Raw genomic sequence first — 19,878 nt, 5'->3', positions numbered from 1 at the left:
AATATTTGTTGAATGAAAGAATCAATATATAATTTCACTGCACCACCCCCCATCTCAGGGAGGTGCTGGAGCCTTTTTCTACCTGGTGACAGCAATTGTTAAGTTTTCAGTGTAAGCATTTATACTGCTACAAATCAGGAATTGATTTATTGTTTTATTGATTGTCTAGTCCTAATAAAGTGATGGAGAAAATGTTAATAATACAGATTAAGGTTAAGAATGTGTTGTGTTACATTTCCCTCACCCTCTCCCTACTTCCCTATCCCCCTCACCAGAGCTGGTTGTTAAATATTTACCAACATACCCCTGCTTTTATCTAATCTGTTCCTTTTGAACAATGTGACCCCTTCCATTGCCAGCCTGTCCTGAGTGACACTTCTAGGCCCATCAAGTCTCTGTGACAACTGTGAGGTCAAAGTTATCTCTTGTTAAACTCTCCTTCTTATTTGTTTATTACTGATATTATATACTATCAAGTATAAATAACTAAGCTCATTGAATATTACTGTTTCCCTCCTCTTTCCCATCAATGTCTCCTGTGAAGTAGTGAGCACTTGTACTGCTGTGCATCTTCCTGTATCTTATCTGCTGCTCTCTATGTCTTCATTCTTCCAGGTTGTCTGTCATTCTTCTCCAGGCTACACTCCTGACCCTCTGGACTTTCCCCACCATGCCACCCCCCTACTTCCCCCCACCCCCACCTTCAGCTTCTTTCTCTGGATATGGATGGTATTTTCCATCATGAGTCCTTTGGAAAAGTTTTAGGTCCTTGCGTTGCTGAGAACAGCTAAGTCTATCAAAATCAGTCTTCAAACACTGTGGCTGTTACTGTGTACAGTATTCTCCTGGTTCTGCTCACTTCACTCAGCATCAGTTCATATAAGTCTTTCCAGGTTTTCCTGAAGTCTGTCTACTCATCATTTCTTATAGCACAATAGTATTCCATTACATTCATATACCACAAGTAGTTCAGCCATTCCCCAATTGATGGACATCTCCTCAATTTCCAATTCTTGGCCACCACAAAGAGAACTGCTATAAATATTTTTTGTACATGTGGGTCCTTTTCTCATTTTCATGATCTCTTTGAAATACAAACTTAGAAGTGGTATTGCTGGGTCAAATGGTATGCAGTTTTATAGCCTTTTGGACATAGTTCCAAATTGTTCTCCAGAATGGCTGATTCCGTTCACAACTCTACCAACAATGTACTAGTATTCCAATTTTCCCACATCTTCTCCAACATTTATCATTTTCCTGTTTTGTCATGTTAGCCAATCTGATAGGTGTGATGTGGTACCTCAGAGTTGTTTTTCTTGACTCACTTCTTAAAGAGGCCTATTTACTGAATGGACATTGCTTCACTCAAAGTGAGTACTTGAAAAGACCTTAGTTTAAAATGGTCAAGGTCCCCCACTGCACCCTGGGTCATCTCCAGTTCCATATCTGGCCACTGAACCCAGTTGGGTCTGGAGGAAAATGTGAGGCTGGTGACTTTACATAGCCCTCCCTCACTCAATTCAAATTCAATTGCAAGTCATGTCATCATCTCCCTGATGTCATGGTCCTCTTTGAGAATGAAGGACAAACCACATAGACCCCTTTTCAATATGCTCAAATTTCTATATTCTACTAAATATCTCTCTAGTACTATAAACTGCAGAGAAGGTGCTGACTTTCACTGGTAGAGATGTCCTTATCTGGGAGTCCCTTCTCTATACCAAGAAAATCACAGGTATAGTTCCTGAACCCTATCCTATTTTTCCCCCTAGAATTATCTTCCTGACAAGGGAACACATTTTCCTCCATGATAAGTTAGAAAGTGAGATCTTTCAGACCTTTTCCTTTCTCCTCTAGAAGGGAGACTAGTTTCCATTTAGTGCACATCATTATTGACATATGGCACCAAGGTAGCATAATGCAGTGGAAAGAATGTTGGGCATAGAGTCAGAGGACCAGGGTTCAAATCCCACTACTGTCACTATCTATGTGACTTTGAGTAAGTTATTGCCCCTTTCTGGGCCACAGTTTTCTCATCTGTAAAATGAGAGGGGTTGTGCCGCCACTTGCTGCCAGCGGTGGCCACCAGAGAGTGAAAAGGATGCCACAGAGAGTGAAAACAATACATGGGCCAGGCAGCAGAGTAAAGGACAGCTCTGTTTATTAAACTGAGGGACAGGGCTTATATACTTTTTCAGGTAAGCAGATCAACAAATTCACGTGTGAAAACATTTGCATTGCATGACTTCCTCGTGCTTTGTTCCCCTTTTGCAGTAAACAATATTGTGTTAATAGCCCATAGGTGGTGTTCAGCATGTGTGTGCCGTGGGGGTTTTGGAGAGAACACGTGTGTACGGAGGAGGCTTGGAGAGCCTTCATTCTGAGCAGCATGTGTGTGCTGAGGCGGGGTTTGGAGAGCCCACCTGCTGAGATATCAGCCCAAGGGCAAGAACAGGCTTCAGGGAAAACCTGGCCTGTATCTTATCCCAGAATGGACTTTCTCAGAGCTGGCCCTCTACAGGGTTAGGTTATTACAGTGACCTAGTATCTCTGAACTTTTATTTCAAAAAATTTTGATAACTATTTCAATATAATTTATTTTCTTCATAACCTTATACATTTTCATTTATGTGTTTAAAAATATTCTGGGAGTGTAACCCTAGGCAAGTCATTTAACCCCCATTGCCTGGACAAATACACACACACACACACACACACACACACACACACACACACACACACACACACACATTCTGAGAAGGAATCCATATGCTTCACTAGACTGCCAAAAGGTTCCATGGCACAAAAAAGGTCAAGAAATTTTGGTATAGTAGAAAAAACACTAGCTGTGGAGTCAGAGCAGCTGCATATTAAATATTTAAATATTACCTCAGTTACCTTCTTTTGCATTGCTCCTAATGATAAAGCTCTTGACCTTTAACCACTTGACAATTCATCCCTCACCAGCCTGGTGTAGCAGAAAAAGTGCTGGGTATAGAATAAGAGAGGCCAGAATCAATTCTGCCACTTATTAGCTTTGTGACCTTGGACAAGCCCCTTAACTTTCCTGGACTTCATTATTCTCATCAATAAAATAAAGAAGTTGTACTTTGAGGTCCCTTCCAGCTCTAGATCTCTGGAGCTATAAATAAATGACCTCTAGGTTTCCTTCTCTCTCTAAATCTATAGTGTTATGATCGTGTAGGTTACTGGAAGAGCTCCCTCAAACTCACCTTCTGTACCTACTGAAACTGAGATCCTCTGCTATTTATGGTTCTCCTGAGCTACATCCCCCAATTACAATCAGGCACTGTTGTCCTGAACTCAGGAACATAAAATATTTTAATAAGTTTTTAAATAATGTCTTTTTTCTATATCACCATAATTTTCCCCAGTATCCCTCCTCCTCCTGTATCAGAGAGCCATCCCATATAACAAATAATACTTTTTCCTCAATAGTATTTTTTCCAATTACATGTAAAAACAGTTTTCAACATTCATTTTTGTAAAATTTGGGGTTCCAAATTTTTCTCCTTTCCTCCCTTCCCTTTCCCTTCCCCAAAACAGCAAGCAATGTGATATAGGTTACATATGTGACAATCATGTTAAATATATTTCCACATTAGTCATGTTGTGAAAGAAGAATCAGAACAAAAGGGAAAGACCACGAGAAAGAAAAAATTTTTAAAAAAACCCCAAAGTAAAAATAGTAAGCTTCTATTGGCATTCAGACTCCATAGTCCTTTCTTTGGATACGGTTAGCATTTTCCATCATGAGACTTTTGATATTGTCTTGGATCATTTTGTTGCTGAAAAGAGCTAAGTCTAACTATTAAATAGTTAACCATTGCACAATATCGCTGCTGCTGTATACAATGTTCTCCTGGTTCTACTTACTTCACTCAGCATCAGTTCATGTAAGTCTTTCCAGGTTTTTCCAAAATCCACCTGCTCATCATTTCTTATAGAACAATAGTATTGCATTACATTTACATACCACAACTTGTTTAGCCTTTCCCCAATTAATGGGTATCCCCTCAGTTTCCAATTCTTGGCCACCACAAAAAGAGTTGCTATAAATATTTTTGTACATGTCGATCTTTTACCCTTTTTTATGATCTCTTTGGGATACAGACCTAGTAATGGTATTGCTGAATCAAAGAGTATGCACAGTTTTATAGCCCTTTGCACGTAGTTCCAAATTGTTCTCCAAAATGGTTAGATTGTTCGCAACTCCACCAACAATGCACTAGTGTTCCAATTTTCTCACATCTTCTCCAACATTTGTCATTTTCCTTTTAGGTGTGAAGTGGTACCACAGAATTGTTTTAATTTGCATTTCTAATCAATAGTGATTTATAGCATTTTTTCCATACGACTATAGATAGCTTTAATTTCTTCATCTGAAAATTTCCTGTTCATATCCTTTGACCATTTATCAATTGGAGAATGACTTGTATTCTTATAAAACAAATAATATTTTTTTAAAAACAAGAAAAGGAAAAAATCAGCATAAATGATCAATACATTGAAAAATTCTGAAAATATGTTAAATGACCAACACTCATGGACCTCCAAGTGGTATGAGGGTGTCTTATATCTCTTCATTAGAGTCATGATCATTCTTTGTAACTTTACAACATTCATTTGTGGAGTTGTGTGTGTGTGTGCATGTGCGTGTGCATGTACGCGCACGTGCACACACAGTTGTTCTATTTCTATTTTAGTCATTATGAACGTTGTTTTCTTGGCTCTGCTTACTTTACTCTGCATCAGTTCATATAGCTCTTTCTATTTTTCTCTGTATTCATCATATACATAATTTCTTATAGTGCAGTAAAATAATTTGTTTAGCCACCCCCAGTCTGTCAACAAACATTTACTAAGCACCCACTAGGTTCCAGGCACTGTGCTAAGTGCTGGAAGTACAAAGAAAGGCAAAAGACACTCCCTGCTTTCTAAAGGAGCTCACAGTCTAATGAGGGAGACAGATGAGATATAGACCAAGACCATGTACAAACAAGGTATATTGAGGGTAAGTTGTAGATAATCTCAGAGAGGAAGCAGTAAGGTTAAGGAGGGCTGGGAAAGGCTTTCAGTAGAAGGTGGTGCTTAAAGGAAGCTAGGAAAGCCAGGAGTCAGAGATGAGGGGGTAGAGTGTACCAGGCATGGGAACAGTTGGTGAAAATGCTTGGAGTCCAGAGATAGAGTGTCACATGTGAAGAATACCAAAGAGCCAGAGTCATTGGATCCTGGAGTATGTAGAGGGAAGCAAGATGTCAAAAGACTGGAAAGATAGAAAGGGGTCAGGTTATGGAATTTTTTAAAAACCCAAACTGAGAACGTTATATTTGATCCTGGGGGTAACGGGGAACCATTGGAACTGATTGAGTAGGTCAGATGTATGATTCAGGAAGAACAATTTGATGGACTGAAATGGGGAGAGACTTGAGGCAAGCAGACCCTCCAGCAGGCCATTGCAATAGGCCAGGCACGAAGTGATGAGACCCTGCAGCAGGGTAGTGGCAGTATCAGAGGAAAGAAGTGGGGTGTATATGAGAGATATTGGGAGAGTAGAAAAGATGTTACTTGGCAACTGATTGAATTTGGGGAGGGGGAGAGAGAGTGAGGAGTCCAGGAGGAGACCTAGGTTGTCTTGGCATCTACTCTGGAACCTAACCATAGTGCTCTTCTTCCAACAAGCTCCCTATGTCCCAGATGTCCTTAGCATTTTGTTGACCATTTGTTCAATGTTGTGCATAGTATTTAACAAAAGCCTCAGCAGGTTCTAAGTTTTAGCCTTCCTGACACCAGGACTGCATATGCTATTCCTTTGTATCTACTTCTGTTTAATTAACTGTCCTTGCCTCTTTCTGTTTAGGCCATCTGACTCACTGAAGCAAGTAAACGAGCTCCCTTATTCCTTAAGAAGACCCATAGGATCCTAGATTTAGAGCTATAAGGGACCTCAGAAGTGATCTGGTCCAAGGCCCTCACTTTACAGATGAAGAAACTTAGTCTCTGAAGGTTTAAATAACTTGCTCAAGGTTACACAGGGAGCAAAGTGGCAGACTTGGGATTTGAACCCAGTCCCTCTGGCTTCAAAAAGAGTCCTCTTTTAATTGTACCATGCTGTAAATGCCACCTTTTCTCTGAAAGGCTCAAAGTGGGCATGATATAAACCCCAAGATAATGTTTTATAGGATTAGGCAAATTAAAAGTCAACTGCCTGGGTTTCTGTAACTTTGTTCCTGTCTGTCCATTGGCCTTTCAGGAGTGGCCCCTAGCCTTTCATACATCTCTATCAACTTTCATCAGGGGCCAAGCTCAAAAGTCCTCTCCTCTAGGAAGTATTCCTTGATTAACTCATCTTACTGAAGGTTTTTTCATGCCTACAGGTATCCACATCAGGTGCCAAGTGGTAAGAGTACTGAAGAAAAGATATTAGCACTGCTTTTCAGAGGCTCACATCAGATTATTGCAATACATATTGCAAAATACAGAACATAGATATTAGTGAGGCAACTTTTAAAAATTAATTAAAAATCATACTTTGAGAATTTAACATTCATCCCATTCACTATCACACCAATCCCTCTTAGATTAAACAAATCAAAACTTTTAATCTAAGTAAATGTTTTATAATTTATGTAATTTTTCCCATTGTTTCTAATCTTGGGATCTGATTCACCCTCTCTTGGTCTCAAATTAATCCATTTTAACAGTGGCTGGAAGCTTCTCGTCTCTCTAGCCTAGGCAGAAGACACAGGAGTTTTCTCTTCTGTCCTAGTTAATACCCTTTCTTTCAGAAAACTAGCTAATCTAATCTCACTGGTATATTGTGACCTGTCTAAAATAGGGTAATCATATGATAATCTTGAAGAGCTAATCCTCACCTAGTCTAACAGATCTGGATTCATCCCAAGTGAAATTCCTGAACTCCTGCAACTTCTTACAATACCCTTTGCCCTATTTACTGAATTTCTTAACAGGGACTATTTACTGTCTCCTGGATGCATTCCCATCTCTAGGTCTTTGCTTACATGGTTCTCATGCCTAGAATGCTCTCTCCTTCCCATCCCCCATCTGCACGCTGGCTTTAGAAATTCAAGTCATCCTTTAAGATTCATCTCAGAAGCTGTGGCCTTGAGACCACATGTGGCCTTCTAGGTTCTTGGGTTCGGCCTTTTGACTGACTTCAAGTTTTACAGGACAAATCCTTTTATGAAGAAAATTTGTTCTGTGGAGTTTGGATTCACTCAAAGGGCTGAACTTGAGGACCTAGAGGGTCACATGTAGCCTTGAGGCTGCAAGTTCCCCATCACTGGCTAACTCCTCCAAAAACACTCTCCCTATTGCCTCACTTGGAAATTATCTTTCTTTTGACCTCACAAAATACTTTGTACCTGTCTTCTGATCCCACAATCCCATCCTGCAACATCATTATTGTATACTATTCTTTATTCATCTATGTTTCCCTTGCTAAATTGTAAGTTTTAAAAGGGCAGCTGCCATGCCTTAATTATCACATATCCCCCAATGCCAAGTACAATGCTTTGCACATAAAGGAGCTTACTCATGATTGTCCAAGGAAAGAATTTATATATTAAAAAGATATTCCTCCTTCCCTAGGCATGACTCTCTCTCTCCAGGCTCTCTTTTTATCTGTCTGGCCATTTCTTATAAGTAATCTTTCTAATTCATCCATCTATATCCAATTCCTTACTTTTAGGTGTTTTTCAAAGCTCTTTCCTAGGCCCTCTCTACTTCTCTTTGCACATTCACTCCCTCTCCGTTCTCATCTGCTCCCCTATATTCAGTTATTGCCTCCAGGAAGATTCCCAAATCTACACATCTGGTCCCAGTCTACCTCCTGAACTCTGGTCTCCAACTGCTTGCTCAATATTTACACCTGGTCGTCCCAGCTCAAAATGAATATGTCCAAAATTGAACACATCTTCCCCCCAAAACTGTCCTTAACCCTCTAAATTTCCATACTATTGTTGACAGAATCATCATCTTCCCAGTCAAGCAGGTGTGAAACCTCAAAGTCATCTTCAGCTTTTCCCTCACCCTCACCCTCCATATCCAAGCTGGTGTCAAGTACAGTCAATTACATCTCTGTGATTCTATCTCATCTTCCTTTTACTCTCTCTACTGGCTCCTTCTCTCTCTACAAATAGAGATCTCAGGTCTCCTTTCCTCTTTATCTAACTTTGAGAGAGCCACTGCTGGGTCACTACAGGCTGGGACATTGGACCCTCTTTCTCCTACCTGGGCATTCAGCATGGACCTCTTTCTGAGGCCTAGGCAGCCTCCCCATCCATTGTTACACATGCTTCTCTATTATTATTAATGTTTAACACAGTACTGGGCACATAGTAAGTGCTTAATAAATATTTGTTGATTGATAATTAAGTAATTAAACAGTGATAAAGATCCAAATACAATAGTGTTCTAACCTTGGTCTCAGCACAATAGAAATACAGGGAATCACAGGTCAATGTGGCTGGAATAATCTGAGGAGGCTTCCTGAAAGGCAGGCATATAAAAAAAGCATGATTTTGACAACTGAAGGTAGGAAGGCAAATGAAGGAGAGTGTTGAAATAATTCTGATGAGCAATGATCAATTTTATCATTATTTTTCCCCAGGAAGTTTAAATGACTCAAAAAATATAGTAGTTTATTGTTAAATGAGAATTCACCTCAACTTTCTACTAGTTGTCCTGTGCCCAAAGGGCTATAAAAATGTACATACCCTTTGACCCAGCAATACATCCCTTCTAGGGCTGTATCCCAGAGAGATCATACAAATGGGAAAAGGACCCATATGTACAAAAATATTTATAGCAGCTTTTTTTGTGGTAGCAAAGAATTGGAAATCAAGGGGATGCTCATCAATTGGGTAATGGCTAAACAAGTTGTAGTATATGAATGTAATGGAATACTATTGTTCTATAAGAAATGAGGAGCAGACAGACTTCATAATAACCTGGAAAGACTTACATGATCTGATGCTGAGGGGAGCAGAACCAGGAGAACATTACACACGATTACAGACACATGGTATCTGTGATGACTAACTTTAATAGACTTGGCTCTTCTCAGCAGTACAAGGTTCTAAGACAGCTCCAGAAGAATCAAAATGGAAAAAGCTATCCACATCCAGAGAAAGAATTACAGAATCTGAATGCAGATTGTGGCAAACTATTTGCTCTCTCTCTCTCTTTTTTTCTTTTTTGGTTTTGTTTCTTCCTTCTCATGGTTCATTCCATTGGTTATAATTCTTCTTTACAACTTGACTATTATGAAAATAATTTTAATGTGAAGGTATATGTACAGGGTGTTACTAAAATCCGGACACAAAGGCAAAAATGCATATTTTCAAGAAATGAATGAAATTTTCAACAACATTTTATTTAATTGGAATATTAACAAATAACATCTTCAATACGATTTCCATCATTTGTGATGCAAAGGTTGATAGTTTTGCAAGATTTACGTGAACTCGATGCAATAACTCCACATTACCGTCAATTTTAGCACATTCACTCTTTATGCGTTTATGCATTCAATCAAGTGTGTTGCATCTGTGATTTTCATTGAGTATACCTTCTCCTTTAGCATACTCCCAGAAAAAGAAATAGCTGAACAGCACAGTCTTCGGTGAAACGGTTAATGAGATTTCCTATGTGTCCAGACTTTAGGGACACCCTGTAGAACCCATATCCGATTACATGCCGTCTTGGGGGGAAGGGGGAAGAAGACCGAGAGGGAGAAAAGTTGGAACTCAAAAAACTTGTGAAACTGAGTGCTGTAAACTAAAAATAAAAAAATAAATAAAAAACTTTCTACTAGTTCTCAATATAGACATTAAGTCCCCCTTTATGGGATGAGGTAGTAGGTTTGTAACTTAGTAAACTTTGAAAGTTTACAATGGTCAAAAAATTCATCACCCAGTGACCAAACTCGTAAAGAGCCTCCATAATATTATATTTTTTGTTTTGAAGTAGGACATTATAGGAGAGTCTAAATAATTTGTTCAACTGGACATAATGGAAGATCCAGGAATAGATTCTGGATCGGACTTCCAGTAGTCTCTCCCCACCCAGCTTCTCTGCACAATCGCTTCATTTTCGTTTGCTACAAAGTACATAGCCCCAAAGTGCTAACGCAGCACTGTACAAAGTACAAAAAAAAGTCAAACTCAATACTGCCAGCAGAAAGCATACTGTTTTATGCACTGTACTGCAGTTATTTAAAGAAAATATACGAGATCAAGTGGGACTGGATCCTTCGCTCTTTGCACGGTCCAATGGGTCCTTTAAGGAATTAGGAGGGGGTCTCCTTTCTTGCGCCACGTTTCTGATGACTCCCAGCGGCTTAGTGACTCGCTTTCCCCTCCGGGCCAGCGGGTCTACGCCTCGGCAAGCCCAGGGAGATCCTTAGAGAAGCCAGCGGCTGCACGGGCCTGTGGGGTTACAAACTTTTAACAGGGAGTGCTGTTGAGCGGGGGCTGAAGTTGGGGGTCGGGTGGCAGAAGTGCAGAAATAACAACAACGACAAACGCTGTAGAATTAGAGTCACTGGCTGGGGCCAGACACGGAGACCCCGCTGGGTGACTGGGTACTGGGAGGGTGCAGGCTAGAGTTAGGAGCGGCTACCGGACCAACAGCGGCGGCTCCAGCGGCTGCAGGCGCCCCGCCCGGGCTGGTATGCGGGCGGAGAATGACGCGGGAGGCGGGGTCACGTGACGCCCGTGGAATGCCAACAATGTAGCGAATGTCCCACTTGGGTCTGCGCGTTGGAACAGCGGCGTGAGCGCCCGGGGAAGATGGAGCAGCAGCAGCCGCAGCAGCAGCAGCCCCCGCCGCCGCCGACCGCGATTCCTACACTGCTGCCGCCTCCGCCCGGGGCACCCACCTCCCTGCGGGGCCAGCAGCGGCCCGAGCCGCCCGTGCACTGCTGCTCCGCGCGAGAGGCCCCCGAGGAGCCGCTGGTCAGCGGCCCCCGCTGTCCCTAGACCCCACCCGTCTCTGGAGGTGAGTAGGTGCTGGGTGCGGGGTGTTTGTGTGTGCGTGTGTGTGTGTGCGCGCGCGTGTGCGTGTAGGGGGGTGGCAGTTATGGAAAGTTTGTCCCGGGGCGGCCGAGCTCGGGGTACTCCCTCTCCTCCTTCCAGTCCCCCACCTCCGCCCCGGGAGGTTCCGGACGGTCCGTCGGCGACGATCCGCCGCGTGGGGCTGGTTCTGGCCAAGGGCAGGGGCGGCCGCCACTCTGGGGCGGAGGATTGAGGGACCGAAGGGAAGTTCTGTCCTGGTCCGCCCCAGCTGCTTCCCACTCTAGGGAGATCGCTTCCACCCGAGGCGGGGTCGGGTCGAAGCGAGGACGGTCCCAGGGCATCCTGAAGGAGAGTGAATTCGCCCTGTGGAGAGATGTCTAAGGAAGCCCAGAATTCCGTCTTCGCTGTCCCCGCCGCCTCAGCTTCAGCCGCAAACTAAGTTTGGGACAAGTTGGCAGGGCACGGGCCGGGGGACTTTGTCCCGGCGCTGGAGGAGCTTCGGCCGGGTGAAGCAGCGGGCGCGCCTCTTTGTTGTGGGTCTCCGGGAATGGCTTTTCTATGCTGTGTGAAGAAGGGGAAGGATCACCCTTTTCTACTCAGCTGGCCGCTGGAGGAGTCCAGAGACGGTGTCCTCCCTGGGCGGGGGTGGGGAGATGCCACTCTCTCTCATTCCTGAGAGGCGGAGGGAGCGAGAGGACCCGGGGATGTTGAACTGGGCTTTTCCATCAAAATGCCCCTTGAGTCTAGACACTTTGATTCTGCTGGAGCGCTGGTGGCCCCAGAGGCTCTTGACAACTCGGTTCTGCTTGGCTCAGCTGGGCCTGGCCGGTCTCGGGTGCTGTTGCACGTCACTGGCCGGGATGTCCCACGCAGGCCTGTATACCCTTGGGGCTAAATCCAGGCTCTCTCCCAGGCTTTTTCCTCTGCAAGTTTCTCTCCCTCTCTTCCTTTCTCCTTTATAAGTTTGTCTCACTGTGTTCACCAAACTCTTTAAGTTTCGGGAACACTTTCGCCGCGGTAATTCTGGTGGCAGTTGCATAACATGTTTCCCTGTGTCCTAGTTTAGCTCACTTTTCTGGGACTTGACTTTCTTCACTTCCTAATGCCACGAGCTCGCACTAACCCGAAGCTTTCATTTCCCCAGACCACAGAGGAAGGTGCTCGTTGTGTTTTTTTGTTTGTTTGTTTGCATATTACATTATCTGTCTTGGGAAACAAGGAATTGCAACTTCCCTTTTGGAAAATGCAGCCTATGGGACCGGATTATCAGAAGTTTGGAGAACTTGGCAGGGAAGCCTTTAGTGTTTGATTCTTCTCAAGTTTTCTACGTACTGGAGTAGTAATGAGTCAGAATAAAACTACATCTGTATGTCTTGTTGGTATGGAGACAGCATGGTGTGGTGGTTAGAGTAACCTCCTAGGAGGAAATAGTCCCGACTCACCATGTGACCTTGAGCTGCTAAATATCACCTATATATTCCCTGCGGTGAAGTGAAAACTAATGCTATTAAAAGCTCTGTGTACAGGGTATTTTGTAAGGAAACATCTAGGTGTATCTTTAGGGGTTACATTGTGTAAATAAAATAGGTATTTGATAAGGACAACAACTGTTACATTATGGGGGGGGGGGTAACACATTTAGGACAAACTAAAGTGTCCATTTGTAACATATGTAGTGGCCTGAACTTTGTGAACAGCACTAAGCTAGAGAAGATAATATTAATAGAGAATGTTAGTAATACATATGATAAGTAGAAATTCAAATAAAATCTTTTCAGAAATAATTTTTTTATGAATTTGTTTATTTTTAAAGCAATCTTTGTGAATACTTTTAAGGCAGCCAGAATGAAGCAGGAATTCAATTCCTAAATTCTGTTTGGATCTCAAATAATCTGCAAATTGTAAAATTTTTTAAATTGATGGGTAATATGAAGTAAATAAAGATGAAAGTAGATAGCTGTTTACTATCAGAAACGTTGTACCTAGAAGATTTTGGCCTTTATTTTAGGATAAATATCTGTTGCAGGTTGGATTCCCTAACATCTGCTTGAGAACCATTCATTCTTGGAGTGCTAGGAGAAATGAGCTACTTCCGACCTTTTTAGTTTGTTTCACAATGCCTATTGTAATTCAAATGTATCACTAAATTAGGACTTCCAAATTCAGCAGAAATGAACTGTTCAGAAAAGGGCCTTTTAAATTTACATGACAGTTTGAGTTGACCTCATAAAATTTGGTCTAATTAGCTCCAGTTACATAGAGAATTCTGCTTAATGAATATATGTGTATTCCTTTGAAATGAATTCTCTGAGCATTTAATCTGAAGGAGTCAGAAACTCAGGTAATTTTGAAATTGTGTCTTAGATAATAACTGATGTGGAAATATTCAGGTTAATTAGTAGGATCTTGGAAACTTAGAGCTAGTAGGGACCTTAGAGACCACATAGTCTAAACCACCTCATGTAGTTTGCAGTAGTTTTTAGGAGATACTAAAGCAGTACGTATTTCTTTCTCTTTTTTTTTACCAAGTGTTTATGGAGCATTAGGAGGTCAAAGCTTATAAAGTAAAATGTCTTATTAGTTAAAGCAGTCTTATTTAAAGCACTGTTTAGTTCCTTATGTCATCCCACAAATCTGAAATCTCAGAAATGTTGATAGGTTCACAGCATAACACATAGTAAGTTGAGAAGTGGTTTAGGGAGCTTTTCTGTAGGGTGTACCAGGGAGATTGTCTTTAAAAAAACAAGAGATAAAGACTGGACCTGATATTCCATCGATACAGGAAACTCTCACATGAGGAAATTCCCTTTACCAGGACAGGTCTGCATCTTCTCTGAAACTTTGTAGTTCTACAGAGTTTCCCAAGGCACTGAGAAAGTTAAATGATGCCCAGGGTGACACAGCCTGTAAGAGCCAGAGACTGGCTTGAACTTTTGCCTTCCTACCTTCCAGGCCTGTTCTCCCTCCAATATCACAAATCAGACTAATCTCATCATGTAAGCCAATTTTAAAAGTTGTTTTACCATTATTTAACTATAAAAATTTACAGTAATACTCCTTCAACTTTTTTTTTCCAGTTGTTAGTTTCTTGAAAATTGTCAAAGAGAAGTATCTCCACTTTGTCTGCCTGTAGTATTGCTTTTACAGAGAGATTAAGTTATTTTTTAGTCCCCATCTCCCTCAGTGATCTATCTACCTGGGTGAACTAAACTGATCTTTTGCTAGGCATATAAAATACTTTACAAGACAGTTATTATTTAACTTACGTGTGTGTGTATGTGTGTTAAAACAAGGACACAAGCAAAAGAAATAGCAGCAAATATTGAAAATAAAACTTGGTTAAGATTTTAAAATGAAGGTTATAAATTTGTTTTTTAATATTCTCCTCCATTTCAGGGTTATTTTACAGCCTTTCTCTATCATGGAAGTGAGTTCTAAGTTCTTTCCTAAGTCAGTTTAAGCCCTTTTACAGGCGAGAGAACTCATGCCCAGGAAGATTAAGTCACTTGCCTAAGGTCATACAGGTAGTGTCAAAGTCAGGGTTTGATTTTAGCTCCTCTAATTCCAAAAATTCCCTCCCATATAATATTTGTTTGACCTTGGGTAAATCACTTAACCTCTCTGGTTTTCTGTTTCTTCATATGTTAAATGATGATGTAAGCCTAAATGACGTTTGAGTTCCCTTCCAGCCCTAGATCTATGGTCTGGTCTCTTTCTGTGAGAAGCAGAACCTAGGTTTTAACCCAGGTTTTTCCCAATTCCAAAGCCAGTGCTTGTACCATTCTGTTGTTTAGTCATGTCTGATTCTTTGTGACCCCATTTGGGGTTTTCTTGACAAAGATACTGGAGTAGTTTGTCATTTCCTTCTCCAGCTCATTTTACAGATGAGGAAACTGAGGCAAACAGGTTTAAGTGACTCACCCTGGGTCACACAGCTAGTAAATAACTGACCTAGTAAATGTCTGAACCAGATTTGACCTGTATTCCTGACTCTAGGCCAGGCTCTCTATTCCCTGAGCCACCTAGCTGCCCTTTCTACCACTGTGCCGTACTGCTTTTCTCTTTAAGACTATGCTAATGGACTACAAACTGGCAGTTCCTACACAAGGGTTCCAGTAGGAACTGAGCAACAAATTGCCCCCTGTAGGCTAGCCCTTGGAAATATGAAGAGGCTCAAGATGAGATGATGTTTTTACTTTTTCTTTGGGGCTTTCCTCTCTTGAAGATTGCTCCTAAGGCAGGGAACACTAGTAATCTACATCAGTGGAAGGGAGGAAACATTTATTAATCACCTACTACATGTCAGGTATGGTGCTAATTAATTGCTTTACAAATAGTATCTCATTTGATCCTTATAACAGCCTAGGGAGATAAGTGCTATCTTTATCCTCCTTTTTACCGTTGAGGAAACTAAAACTAAATGACTTGCCCAATGGCACACAGCTAGTAATCAACTGGGGACAAATTTGAACTCAAGGCTTCCTGAGGCCAAAACCCATTTTAAAATCTTAACCAAGTTCTATTTTCCTCCATCTAACTGCCTGCATAGGAAGGAATATCCATACCAGTGAACTCAAAAAACATTGAAAGTTTGAAGTATAAAAATTTAGTATGTGCTCCCCACTGGTAGTACTCCAAACTAACCAGCACAGGTGAACTTACTTGTGGCAATTGCTTTTTAGAACTGATTTATTATCCTATATTTGCCTGTAATTGGTACATATAATATAGCATATCAAAACTATTATTTATGGGAAGACATAAAACATTATTTTGCATGTGTGTTTAGCAGTTGCAATGATTTTTATGGCTCTCTTACAATAAAAATCTTCAGGTATGCAAATCACTTAACTGATATTCAAAAACTAGATAGGAATGTAAGGGAACTGTCAAATAATGGCCCTAATAGTAAACAAATTTGGAGATCAGAATCAGTGGATAAATGGTAGGCACTCTGATGAAATGAAATGTCAAAAGTTAAATGGCAAAATAATGGAACCACACCTCTGTTTGAATATTGACTCTTTGCCTCCTCCTAAATCTTTAAAAAAAATTTTTAAGGCTTATTAATGAATGTAATTTTTATATTATGTTACTTTCTAAAGATACTGCTTCTCTTGACCCCTTCATATTGAACCTTAGCAAGAACCTCTAAAATGTATATGGCATTTTATCCTAGTAATCCCCATGCCTTTATACTGTGAGGAAGACTTCTCATTATTTGTCTTCTCCTGATTATCATTGGTGTTTCAGTTACTCAGAGCTTGGTTTTGTTTTAATGATCTTTTTTCTGTGTTGTTGGAGATATGTTCTGATTCTCAGCTCTTAACATTACTCTGTATCAGTTCATACATATTTTCTTCCATGTTTTTTTGAATTCCTTGTATTCATCATTTCTCATTCCACAAGATTTTATAGTCCTTTACATTCATATACAGCCATTCCCCAGTTGATGGATACCCATTTTGTTTCCAGAGCTTTGCTACCACAAAGAGTGCTGCTAAGAGTATTTAGGTTTACTTTGACCCTTTGTTTCTCTTTGGGTTTGGGGGTTTCTCCTGGGTGGGGGGTAATGGGAAATTGAAGCACTTTTCCCATATGATTCCAAATTGATAGCTAGAACCTTTGCTAACCAATTGAACAACAGTTTGCTAACAGTATATTAGTTTTCCTGTCTTTCCACTGACCTCTCCATCCTTTGCTGCAATTATTTTTGGCTTCTTGTTCAGTTTGCAGGATGTAGGATGGAGAGGAATCTTTTTGTTTTAAAAGGCTTTACTCTAGACTGATTATCCCAAGGTCCTCCACTGAATGACTGCATTCTGCCTTATGGACTTTACTTCTTGACAGGTCCCTCTTTTTTAGTGAGAGAAATTACCTCATCATCCCTGCCTGTCCACCTTTCTTTCCTACATCTTAGTCTTTCTCAGGAAGTTTCGTATCCTTGAAACAGCCTGCACACTCATTCCACCAAGCTTATGGCTTTTCAAACCCTCTTAAAAGCATACTCTCTCCAAGAAGCCCATCTTAAATAACCTGAATATGACCTATATACTATTAAATATTAGAAAAAATCTGTCATTGTTTTAAATACTTTTGATTCTTTTTTAAACATCACTCCATTTCCCAATGACTGCCCTTTCTGTCATATACCTGACCCTCATAAACTTCCCTTGTAACAAACAGATATAGTCAAGTTAAGTAGATTAATTGGATGGTCCATGCTTAGGTTTTCAAGTGCTTTTACACCAGAAATACCTAAAGAACCTAATTACGATACACACAGACACATACATATTTAAAACATCTATATGCTATGGGTATTCCATCTATACCATGATCCCATAACTCAGATCCCAAGGACAGAATTATAATAAGGTTCTATTGTCTTTACATGTCATTATGGATATTTGGGTAAAAATGTGATATACATGTATAGCTGTTTCAATATTTGAAAATACCTGTCTTAAATATGATATACATATATAGCTGTTTCAGTATTTGAAAATACCTGTCTTGATCAGTGTAGGTACTCCATCCAATTTCTCAGAGCACAACTCCTCTATTCCTTGGGGTTGGTTTCATGAGTTGCCATAGTTGGAAAAAAAGTCATTACTTGGTAGCCAACTTTTTTGGTGTAGAGCATCTCTCGTGCTTAGATTGTTGGAGAACAGTACCTCGAAGGGATGGCAGTTGTAGCCTTTCCCCATCTTTGTGGAACCTAATAAAAGTCTCTGTTTATTGGTTTATTAGCCTCTTAGATGGACCTCAGGGTCTCTGCCATGCTACAGTCTGTCATCAGAAGAGGTTTTTAATAGAGGTTGAAATTCTCTGTTTTGGTTTTCCATTTAGATTGTGAGCTTCTTTGACCCATTTCTTACTTGAGTTATATCAAATAACTTAACGGCTAGTGTAAATGCCATGCCACATAGGGGCTTGATAAATAGTTTTGAATTTATTTTTTAAGCACTTTGAGAGTGGGGACTGTTTCATTCTTTGTATTTATTTCCCCAATTGCCTTGCACAGTGTCATAGTAAGTAGATATTTAATACACGCTTCTTTATTTGGTGCATTGGGCATTTTGGTTGCTGTATATTTAAGGAAATTTTTTTTAAAAATCTGACCCATTAGATCAAAGATTGGGAGTCAGTTTTGATAAACTCAACTTAGAGAGTAAATTAATTAAAATACTGAAGATGCATTAAGTTCTTGAGACCAAGAACAAAAATGTATGTTCTTGAGTAGAGAGAGTTTGCCATTTATGTCTGGGCTCAAAAGTGGAAACTGATTTTCATTTCTAGTGAGCAGTTTCATACTTAATAACCTGTGGTGTCTTGCAGTTGCCCATTAAGTATGTCTTAAACTGATTGGTGATGGCATCCAGAGAAATGTAAAAATTTAGTAGTATTCCAGTTAAATGGCCAGTGGTTTTGATTATGTTCTTTCTTTGATAGCCCAGTACCTACTTAAAAAAAAAAAGTACATATCCCAGATGCTTTGGAAAGGGTAAGGTTTTAAAAAATGCTTTTGGAAAAAATTTCTCACCCTTAACCTCATTTATGAAGATGATAAAGAGTGTCAGAATGTCTTGTTTTTAGTCACTAACCTTAGTCTGACTTATTGCATTCCTATTGTAAATCCTTTCAAGAGTTTGTAGTGTGGACATTAAATAAGTTGTCTCCAAGCCAAAAGTTTTAGCACACAAAGTTTGTATCTGAGAAAATATTCTCTATTCTTTATGAAACCAAAGAAATTTGTGTCCTTTCCAAGTAGGCAGGCAGGCATGAATGCAGCTTACTATTTTAAAAAACAGTTGTTTTTCACTTAGCTGTTTTTAAACATATTCAGGGTTGTTTTTTTTTTTTAAAGAAAAATACCTGTGGTGTTTTTTAGTTCATATTACGTACATTTCCTATAAGATTATCATGAAAGGAGGTAGGCAAACTAAAACAGTGTGTGGCACCTCATTCCTCCACCCTCCAAGTTGGAGAAAGGTTTTAATAGAGAGCCAAGAAGTCTGTTTTGAAATCTGTTTAGGGCAAATTCGCTCAGCACTTAGCCCATGTATAAATATAGACATCAACACATGAAGGTTGTCTGACTCCTACCTGCACTGGTTAATTTTCATAAATGGAATTTTTGTGTTACACTCAAAGATTTTGCTACAAAACTAAGCTATCTTTTGGGGATATTTTATTGTGAAATAATCTGGCTTTATAGGATTTCCATGTGTTGATTGGTGAATACGGGCATTAAGACTTGTACATTTAATTGAGACTTGTGTCTTCATGGTTTAGCCATAGGTTTTGGAGTAGAATATTTTATCATGTTATCACTGCTGTGCTACCCATTGTTTCTTTTCTGATTTTCATAATTCTTTCTAAAGAAACAACTGTACTAACAAAAGTAAGTACCTGAATGTGAATGATGACTGGATGTCTTGCTTTTGCCTATAATTCTGCATGAGACTTGTTTTTTGATTACTATGTGATGTTATGGGCCTCATTGTATTTAAGTTTATAGCTTCAAGTTTAGTGGAAGTACATTGTCCCTAAAAAAAAGGATGAACCCCATAATTTGGATATGTTGCTACCAGGCACCTTTGTTATACCCCTGTAGTTTGAACAGTAAAGGCTGTGCCAGAGTCAAGTTTTGCCAGACTTTTATCTCTGTTTCTCAAAGGATATTTTTCTTCCTCAATTTTTTGTTTCTATGTTTAAAGCAAGCAAAAAAGGTAAAAGGCCACATTTAAAAAGTATTCAATCACTGAATTTAAAGAGGATAATCTGTAGCAAGCTTTAAAGAATCATTTATATA

The 19,878-nt window shown here is 40.1% G+C and overlaps 1 protein-coding gene and 1 pseudogene across 1 annotated transcript in view; both read left to right on the top strand.

The window, feature by feature from the left end:
* The window catches only part of LOC118836864, a 61,947-nt pseudogene extending 51,497 nt beyond the window's left edge, over nt 1–10,450 (top strand).
* A 303-nt stretch (nt 10,451–10,753) lies between these two features.
* The window catches only part of LATS2 (large tumor suppressor kinase 2), an 82,401-nt gene continuing 73,276 nt past the window's right edge, over nt 10,754–19,878 (top strand). Inside the window, exon 1 of the mRNA XM_036745245.1 lies at nt 10,754–11,043. The gene's annotated coding sequence lies outside the window, so the exon portion shown is untranslated. The remainder of the gene's footprint in view (nt 11,044–19,878) is intronic.

The sequence above is a fragment of the Trichosurus vulpecula genome, chromosome 2 (assembly GCF_011100635.1).
Source record: "Trichosurus vulpecula isolate mTriVul1 chromosome 2, mTriVul1.pri, whole genome shotgun sequence".
In the NCBI taxonomy this organism is placed as follows: Eukaryota; Metazoa; Chordata; class Mammalia; order Diprotodontia; family Phalangeridae; genus Trichosurus; species Trichosurus vulpecula.
Note: the sequence above shows the minus strand (reverse complement) of the source record. Positions and strands in the feature narration are given on the sequence as shown.